Source organism: Ornithorhynchus anatinus, chromosome 15 (genome assembly GCF_004115215.2).
Source record: "Ornithorhynchus anatinus isolate Pmale09 chromosome 15, mOrnAna1.pri.v4, whole genome shotgun sequence".
NCBI classification, from domain to species: Eukaryota; Metazoa; Chordata; class Mammalia; order Monotremata; family Ornithorhynchidae; genus Ornithorhynchus; species Ornithorhynchus anatinus.
Genome location: NC_041742.1, coordinates 15,822,838 through 15,831,221, shown reverse-complemented (window position 1 = coordinate 15,831,221; position 8,384 = coordinate 15,822,838). Strand labels below are relative to the sequence as shown.

General features: G+C 50.1%; 1 long non-coding RNA gene across 1 annotated transcript; it reads left to right on the top strand.

The window, feature by feature from the left end:
- The first annotated feature begins 539 nt into the window (after positions 1-539).
- Positions 540-2,491, top strand: LOC103170842. Its single transcript, XR_486427.3, has 3 exons — positions 540-628; positions 1,271-1,394; positions 2,382-2,491. It is a non-coding gene; the product is annotated as an uncharacterized LOC103170842 (long non-coding RNA).
- Positions 2,492-8,384: the final 5,893 nt, after the last annotated feature.

Below are 8,384 nucleotides of genomic sequence, written 5' to 3'. Positions count from 1 at the left end.
CATCTCGGAGAGGAAGCAAGTCGTGGAATTCCGGAAGGCATTTCAACAAACCGTCGGATGACTTCTCCCCTTCACGGCTACGACCATGTCTGTGAGAGCCTCTGGCGGGCTCCGGCTGGACCTTTTCTTCAGGAAAGTAAAGTCCATTTACCAAATACCACAAGTATTACTATTAGCATTGTTATTTTTACGTACTTTTAAAAAAGTCCTTTGCAGAGTGCTCTGCAACGATGGACAGCTAGCATTTACTCCAGCGGCCAGGTGATTTATCTACCAAGTCCGTTGTATTCTACTTTCCCGAGCGCTGGACAGTAAGCCCATCATGGGCAGGAAGCACGTCTGCTAAATCTGTTTTATTATTCTCTCCCTAGCGCTTAGTACAGCATCCTGCCCCTAGTAAGCACTCATTAAATAGAATCAACCGACTGACTCACTGCCGTTTCCCCAACCCCCAGTAGAGTTGCACCCGGAGGCGCTCGACAGATCCCGCGGCCAGCATCTCGGAGAGGAAGCCGGTTGTGGACTTTTGGAAGGCATTTCAACGACCCGTCAGATGGCCTCTCCCCTTCACGGCTACTTCCACGTTCGCGAGAGCCTTCGGCGGGCTCCCGGCTGGACGATTTCTTCGGTAAAGGCCCATTTCGCCGGAAGGCAGGCGAGGCGCACGAACCCTAGGAGAAATCAAATCACGCAGCAAGTCCCGGTTGAGGGCTTCTTTTTCTCAAGTCCGGACGCAGCGTGGCCCAATGGATAGAGCCCGGGCCTGGGATCCCGAAGGGCTATAAGTTCATATGGGCAGGGGTTGTTATCCTGTACTCTCCTAAGCACTTAGTACCGTGCCCACAGTAAGCGCTCAGAAAATACGATGGAATGACTGACCTGGGTTCTAATCCTGGCTCTGCCACTTGCAAACAGAAAGCACTCAATACATATGATTGAATGGGGAACAGCCCCAAGCAAATTTTCCCCCACCTCAGGCGGCTGACCTTCTGAAAACCAATGCTTCCATCATCTTCATACTAATAATTGTGGTATTCGATAAACAGTTACTGTTTGCCAAACTCTATATTCTATGCCCTGGGATAGATAGGAGATAACCAAATGACCTTGGGCAAGTAGCTTATCTTCTGTGTGCCTGTGAGCCCCATGTGGGACGTGGACTGTGTTCAACCTGAGTAGTTTGTATCTACCCAATTGCTTGGTACAATGCCTGGGCACATAGTAAGCGCTTAACAGATACCATTAAAACAAAATTATTCTCTCTTGACAGGCCCAAACTACAACCTGGAAGAGTCCATCTGGTGGGAAAGAGAAGTGAAAGAAGACTGCCTGGAGGAACGAGCGCAGGCCTGAAAGGCAGAAGATCACCACCGCCTATCTGCATTGTGGCTTTGGTAAGTCATTCGTTCAGCCACATTTATTGAGCACTTACCATGTGCAGAGCACTGTACTAAGCCCCTGGGAGAGTACAACAGTAAACAGTCAATTCCCTGGGCCTCGGTTCCCTCTTCTCCAGACCAGGCATTCACTGCCTGTTCTTCCTCCTGCTTAGACGTCAAGCTCCGCGTGAGATTGGCACCGTGAATGATTTGTTTATCTCCTTTCTATCCCAGGGCTTAGAGTAGAGTTGGGCACATAGTAAACGTTTAACAAATACCACCATTCTTGTTAGTATGAAGGGGATTCAAGGTTTGGTTTTCAGAAAGTCAGCCGCCCTGAGGTGGGGGAAAATTGGCTTGGGCCTGTGTTCCCCATTCATACAATCATATTTATTGAGCGCTTTCTGTTCGTAAGGCGCTTGGGAGAATTCGATACAGCATTCCCTCAGAAGCTCCTCAAGGGCAGGGATCCTTCGTCTCTAGGGCTCGGCGATCTGAGGAAAGTGAAGCAGGATGGATCCAGTGCTTGTCCCTCATGGGGCTCAGAGTCAAGAAGGAGGAAGAACCAGCCCTGACTCTCCCTTCTTTACACTTGAGGAGACCGAGGCACGGAGCAAAGCGACTTGCCCAAGGTCATACAGCATGAAGTTGGTGGAGCCAGGATTAAAACCCACACCTTCTTGTTCCCACATTCACTAGCGCTTACTCTTAGAGAAGCAGCAGGGCCTAGTGGAAAGCTCAGAGGCCTGGGAATCAGAGAACCTGGGTTCCAATCCCAGCTCCACCACGTGTCTGCTGTGTGACCCCGGGCAAATGGCTTCACTTCTCTGTGCCTCGGTGAGCTCATCGGGAAAATGGGGATTAAGCTTCTGAACCCTATGTGGGACAGGGACTGTGTCCAACCTGATTACCTTGCATCTACCCCAGTGGTCAGTACAGTGCCTTGGCACATAGTAAGCGCTTAACAGATACCATTAAAAGAAAATTCTTCTCTCTCGACAGGCCAAAAGCGCAACCTGGAAGAGTCCATCTGGCGGGAAAGAGAAGTGAAAGAAGACTGGAGGAAAGAGCCTGGAGGAACGAGCGCAGGTCTGGAAGGCAGAAGATCTGGTTCCGATCCAGCTCCGCCACCTGTCTGCCGGGTGGCTTCGGTAAGTCATGCATTTAGCCACATTTATTGAGCGCTTACCATGTGCAGAGCACTACGCTAAGCCCCTGGGAGAGTACAATACAACAATAAACAGACACTTCCCTGGGCCTCGGTTCCCTCATCTCCAGTCCAGGCATTCACTGCCTATTCTTCCTCCTACTTAGACCTCGAGCCCCACGTGAGAGTGGCACCCTGAATGATTTGTTTATGTCCTGTCTATCCCAGGGCTGGGAAGAGAGTTTGGCTCGTAGTAAACGTTTAACAAATACCACAGTTATTTTTAGTATGAAGGGGATTCAATTATTAGTTTTCAGAGTCGGCTGCCCTGAGGTAGGGGAAAATTTGCCTGTGTTCCCCATTAATACAGTCATATTCATGGAGCGCTCTCTGCAAAGCACCGTACTCGGCGCTTGGTAGAATACAACGTTCCCTCACCTGTCCGTGCCTCACTTCCCTCATCCGTCAGATGGGGATTGTGACTTTGAGTCCTGTGTGGGACAGAGGCTGCATCCAACCCGCTTGGCTTGTTTCCACCTCGGCGCTGAGTTCGGTGCCTGGCACAGAGTAAGTACTTAACCAGTACTTTAATTATTATTATTCTCTGTGGCCGCAGAGGGTGGGCAGTCCCCGCCCCTAGGCTGAAAGACCTCCATCTTAGCAGCCCCGTTTCGGCCCCGAGAGGAAGCCCCCCCACCCCTCTGGGGCCGGATCCCAGGGGTTCCAGAGAGCGACACAGCGGGCCGCAACCGGGGGGACCTAAAAGGTGGGGTTCCCGGCTGGCCGGCGCCTCGGTTTCTCCACCTAGGAAACCGGGCCGAAGACTTGGATCTCCCTCACAGGGTGGCGCCCAGGCCCGAGAATGAAGAGCAGAGCCCCACGGGATGGTTTCAAAATGTTTCCTCAATCGACCTCACGATCCGGTGAAGGCGAACGAAGCATGAATCAGTCATGTGCTGTTTCCCCAGAGTGAACGGTTTATTTTTTATTAAAGTCCGTCTCCCCCTCAAGACTGTAGGCTGGTCGTGGGCAGGAAGCGTGTCCGTTTATTGTTCTGTTGTACTCTCCTAAGTGCTTAGTCCAGCGCCGTGCGCACGGTAAGCGCTCAATCAATAGCATCGACTGACTGGTGTCGACGGAGCGCTTACCGTGTGTCGAGTACACTACGACAGCGCGGGCAGACGTGAAAGTCATGAAATCGTTTATAATCTGTAAATTAAAGATGGGCACATAAGTCTGTGGGGTGGCGGGGCGGGCGGCTAGCCAAGGCCCAGAGGTCACCGATCCAAGAACAACATTTTCAGCGTGCCGTGCCGGACGCCGAGAGTGAGCCCTGCCCTCTCGTTCCTCAGGTGCGGTCGGCGACGCGAAGCGTTCCGGATTCCTTCGTGTCCCCGCTGAAGCCGACGTGAAGGCCGCCGTCGAGGAAGCGGATCCGAGAACTGTGGACTTCCAGGGGGAGGGAGGGCTGAAGCGCGAGTGGGTTCATCTCATCGCCCGGGATCACGGCGCCCTTGACCAGGCGGAGGCCCCTTCCAGATCCCGGACGATTCCCCCGTCGCGGCGGCGGACCGGAGGGCGGGGCGGGATGGTGAGGGGTGGTAAGGTTGGGGGGGAGGTAGGGTTGGGGTGGTGGGGTAGGGTGGGGGGTAGGTAGGAGGGTAGGTGGGGTGGTGGGGTGGGGTAGGTAGGGTGGTGGGGTAGGTAGGGTGGTGGGGTAGGTGGGGTGGGGTAGGTGGGGTAGGGTGGGGTAGGGTGGGGTGGGATAGGTAGGGTGGGGTGGGGTAGGTGGGGTAGGGTGGGGTGGGATAGGTAGGGTGGGGTAGGTGGGGTGGGGTAGGTGGGGTGGGATAGGTAGGGTGGTGGGGTGGGTGGGGTAGGGTAGGTGGGGTGGGATAGGTAGGGTGGTGGGGTAGGGGAGGGAGGGATGGGTGGGGAGGGGGGAAGGGGGGTGGGGGGGAAGGGAGGTGGGGGGAAGGGGGGTGGGGGGGAAGGGGGGTGGGGGGGAAGGGGGGTGGGGGGAGGGGGGGGTTGAGAGGGGAATGGCAATTGTAAAACAAAAAAAAACAACCAAAAAAAGATCTCTAAAGGGGAAGCCCCCCTCATCCACTGCAACATAACCCTCTCTTCCTTGTGAGGCCCAGGCCTTTTTTTGTCTCCTCCCCTGTTTTGGCCTGGGCCTCTTCCCATTCACTCTCCACCCACACACACTCACTCACTCACTCACTCACCCATTCTCTCTCACATACATTCTTTCATACACACACAGAGACAGTGCCAGAGACAGAGTGAGAGACACACAGACAAACACACACAATCTTTTTTCCTGGCATCAGTGGGATTTGAACCTCCAACCTCAAGGCCTGCAACCAAGGCTTTAGCCCCCTGCACCACACTGAGCGCTCTGCTTTAACCACTCTCACCTTCACCTTTACCTCTCTCCACCTAACAGAACAACCAAAAAAAAAAATATATATATATATAAGCCAACTTACTTTATCCAAAAGATATATCATCCCAGTGTACAGACTTATGCTCATTATATAATAAAAACACCATCTTATTTGTATCCCGACTCAGATTCAAACTTACAGCCTCCCAAGCAGGGCTCTTTCCCCTTGCTCCACACCCACCTACCTCTCACCAGAAACGAGAATCACCTGCTCCGCAGACTTCAGTTCCCTCCGCCTCTCTCCACGTAGCGGGCACAACAGAAAAATACATAAGGAGAAGCCAGACTCCTCTTGATCCGCGAGATATCTCACCGCTAACATGCCGACCGAGAGGCCCGTCCTCCTTTTATATTAAAAAAAATCATCCCGATCGCCTCCCGGGGTGGGTTTGAACCTACGGCCTCCTAGTCCGAGAGCAGGGCTCTTCCCCGTGGCTCCACAGAGCCCTCCTTCTCCCTCCCTCTCCCATTGCCTCTTTCCACGAACCGGGAACGAGGAGCACCTGTTCTGATGACTTTAATTATCTTCCAAGAAGACTCTGTTCCCTCTTACCTTCACCTCTCTCCATGTAACTGGAACAACGAAAAAATACATATATAGAAGCCATATTACTCTTTAGCCAAAAGATAAATCGCCTCACTACACACCAACCACTCTACAGGCAGATAATCACTTTATATTAAAAAAAAATTACCTTATTTATATACCAAGGCAAATTTGAACCTATGACCTTGCGTGCAGCAAGCAGGGGTCTTACCCGTCGCTCCACAAGTCTTCTAGCTTCTCCTCTCCACAGCAATCCTTTTACCTCTCTCTGTGATCCAGAAACAAGAAGCACCCAACTTCAAAGACTTCACTTACCTTCTAAGAAGGCTCCGATCCCTCTTCCGTGCTGTCCTACGAGATCGAAAGCTATTCCGAATTAAGACCAAACAAAAACCGCACAAAGACAAATCCAGTAACAACACGACGTGAAGCGAAACAAAAATTTTCTCTGTAAGCTCCAGACAGCCAAAAATAACATCCTGCACTATAAATCAAAATCATTTCCTCCGCCCCTTGTCCGCTGTGTGACCGAGGGCCAGTCACTTACCTTCTCTGTGCCTCGGTTACCCCATCTGTAAAATGGGGAGTGAGACTGTGAGCCCTATTCTGGACAAGGACTGTGTCCAACTGGATGATCTTGGGTCTACCCCAGTGCTTAGGACGGCGCCTAGTAGGTAGTAAGCATTTAACAAATACCATTTGAAAAAGAGACACGTCCCCATATCAAAACTCGCCAAATGATTTTCTTCTTCCCGCGGATGACGGAAAATGTCACCCTCCACATTTCAACTCAAAAACCTAGCAAATAAAATTCCTAATGTTTCCATAAAAAAATATAACGCATGACAGTACCATTGAAATGATACTTCAAAAACTGAGTGCAATTTATTTATAGAGAGTAGAACTTCTTTATAAAGCTCCCAGAAAAATGACACATGTCCAAAGTATACATCGGGCCTAATCCACAAAGTAAAAAAAAAACCCCAAAAACAATATTTTCCTTATCTCACTTAGCTACTCACCTTAGCGTGTAAAATGGATCGAGCACCTTCTCCAGTTACAACGGGAATGTTACTTGACCGATGACACTGTTAAACACATAAGAAATCCATGTCAACACAACCCCAAACACACGTGAAACTAATACACAAAATAGCATGTAGAACAGTATTCGGGTGTCCATTCTGCTGACCATTAAACCGACTGAAACACTGCTTTAATAACTTAGCAAATATCAGACGACAGGCAGGGAACAAATTCGACCGCCCGGTCGCTCTGAATCCAAAACCCAATCTCCCTACCTTTACGCCTCAGGGCTTTTCTCGATATCACTTTGTATTTGGTGACTCTACTGAAATCTATCTACCTCTGAAATACGATGGGCCAGGCCCGAATAAAAATAAAAACACGCGCTCGGCTTTAACTAGCGATCCAACGGAGGATACACACGCTAAACCGAGAGACTGCCATCAAGACAAAGGAGACTGAACTACAGATAGAAATGCCGTGGGCAAGTCACTTCACCTCTCTGGGCCTCAGTTACCTCCTCTGTAAAATGGGGATTAAGGCCCTGAGCGCCATGTGGGACAGGGACGGTATCCAATCTGGTTTGCTTATATTTCCCCCCAGCCCAGCACTTACTACAGTGCCTGGCACATAGTAAGAGCTTAACAAATTCCACAGCTATTACCAAAGCCCACAATTTTAAAACAAAACACTCTAACAAGACAATGTCGAAGAATACTCCTAAATGAGCATTAGGAAACGAATCCCCCAAAGTAACCAACACAGCATAACCTGAAAAACATAAACTGTAAAAATGCCCACTTGAAGCCTAGGGACCACGGACGATCCATTTCACGGAGCACAGAGACTGTAAAACTTAGGACCGGTGGGATCCGGAAAACGAAAGCAGAAAAAATCTCAGGACACTGTGCGTCCTGATTGGCGAATCCAAAACACAGACTGGTTATCCCCGATATCTGAGAAAATGACATCTTGAGGTGGATTAAGTCCACGCTTAGGCCCTTCTATCGCTACTAGACCCTGTCAAACAAACAAAGGAACCCCACACACATTACGGAAGACCCCAGAGCTGCAATAAACTATGTTATTTTGTCATTTACAGTTATGAAGGGAAGCATCAAGGACGATTCATGATCTAAGTGGAAAGTTAAAGAAAAACATGTACCACGGTGGTAAGACAAATGAATCGATAACAAAAGCACTCACTGAATCAGCTGTATTAATGATGAGGACTAGAAGGCAATTGTTCCGCAACTTTAGTGGAAACAGACAGACAAAAATACACAACAGGTGACGAATGCCACACAAACAATACAGGCAGCGGGTAACAAACCAAGTTGCCACCAATCTATCCAGGATCTTTTCCGCAAATTCCAGGGAAGGCACTAGGATTCCGAGCAGATTCAATGTCACACAAGAATGTACGGTCAAAAGTGTCTTTCATCTACTAACACCCACAATCAGTCAGTCCGATTTGTTAGGTGCTTACTATGTGCAGAGCAGTGTACTAAGCACTTGGGAGAGTACGACCTAACAGAGGAGACATGCAGAGAAACAGCGTGGCTCAGTGGAAAGACCCCGGGCTTGAGAGTCACAGGACGTGGGCTCTAATCCCGGCTCCGCCACCGGTCTGCTGTGTGACCTTGTGCAAACCACTTAACCTCTCTGGGCCTCAGTTACCTCATCTGTAAAATGGGGATTAAGACCGTGAGCCCCACGTGCGACAACCACATTACCTCGAAGCTCCCCCAGCGCTTAGAACAGTGCTTGGCACATAGTAAGCGCATAACAAATACCAACATTACTAATATTATTATGTTCCCTGCCCATTAC